A 1,545-nucleotide genomic window follows, 5' to 3' on the forward strand; every position below is an offset into this window, starting at 1 on the left:
AATCTGCGCCCCTATTCCACCCGCAGACATTGCGTGGGATCGTGGGTCTGCTGGGGCCGCAGCCCCTGGGGATCGCGTCTAGCGCTCCGCCCAAAGTTGGCGCAGTGAGGGAAGCGCGCCCAGAGTTTCAGGAGACGTGGAGGGAGCGAGCTGGCCCTGAGCCCACCCACATTGCACTGTCCCCCGGCGTCCTGGCGGGGGCCTTGAATCCAGATAATGTTCGGCGGCGACAGCATTGGGAAACGGTGGAAGGGAAGCGCCTCCCAGCCCCCTCCCAACATAAACGAATCTGCGGAGAGAGCCAGAGCCCGCTCCATCGTCCTCGCCTGGGTCACCCCCCCACCAAGTCGGTTTTTGAAACCCTAAATCCGTTAAGGGGTCCGGGTCTGCCTTCATCAACCAGGATTATCTAGGATTTAACTAATCAGTAAAGGTTTCTCCGCTCATTATTTTCCAGGGAAGGTTTCCAGACGCTGTCTGTGGCCAACCACCAACGTGCGCTCTACTTCCCTCTCTCCGCCTGCCTGGAGGCGTCCGGGCTCTTGCCCACACCAGGCCGAGAGGCTGGCCCGGATGTATGTGGCTCAGGGAAACCAGTCTCAGGCTTTGGGGAGCCGCCCCCTCACCAGGCTGCAAGTATAAAGCCCAGCTGCGCTAGGAGGAGGGATTCCCACGGCGGGAATAAAGAGCATCTCTGTATCTACACCAAGATGTCCTAGGGCTCTGCTCCTCTGAATTTTCCTCCTGCCCCTGTCTCCTCCTTCTTCTTTGCGGGTTTTTTTTGGTCGCCTTTAATGGCTGTTGTAGTCGACGCTGTTTGGCCCTCTTCACATCTGTGCCCTGACCATTCTGCCTGCAGCCTGCAGTTCCTCTAGTGCCCAGGCCCCACATCTTTGCCTGCGGGCTTTCTCTGGTCTCTACAGTCTGCTGGCCAAAAATACCAAGGGGTGACATGCCCTGAGAAGTCCAGGACCAAAGACAGCAGGAGTTGGAGTATAAACACCACCCCAGGTGTTCGGTGGGATAACTCAGGCCTCCCAGAAGCCCCCAGCTGAGTCTGCACCAGTTATCACTAATTGTGCATGGTCAGTCGCTTCAGTTGTGTCCGACTCTTTGCGACCACGTGGACTGTAGCCCGCTTGGCTTTGTCCCTGGAATTCTCCAGGCAAGACTGCTGGAATGGGTCGTCATGTCCTCCTCCAGGGGATCTTTCCCATCCAAACATGGAACTGGAGTCTGCCTGCATTTCCTGCATTCCAGGCAGATTCTTTACCCATTGAGCTACCTGGGACCCCCTTATCACTAATTATCACATCCCAGATTGCTTTCTTCCTAAGTGCTGTGGTTGCCCCTTTCCAGAGCTCTTGAGCCTCCCCTACCCCACACCACTCAGTCCCCCGCCCCACACCCCACTCCAGTGCAGGCTCTTGTCCCTAGTCAGGAGAACCATCCTCTGCTGACAAAATCCTCTAATCCGAGCCACACCACCCACAGGCACACCCACGTACACAGCGGTTGATCGGCTGAAATGACAGTGGTACAAGG

This window comes from Bison bison, unplaced genomic scaffold (assembly GCF_000754665.1).
Source record: "Bison bison bison isolate TAMUID 2011002044 unplaced genomic scaffold, Bison_UMD1.0 scf7180017864063, whole genome shotgun sequence".
In the NCBI taxonomy this organism is placed as follows: Eukaryota; Metazoa; Chordata; class Mammalia; order Artiodactyla; family Bovidae; genus Bison; species Bison bison.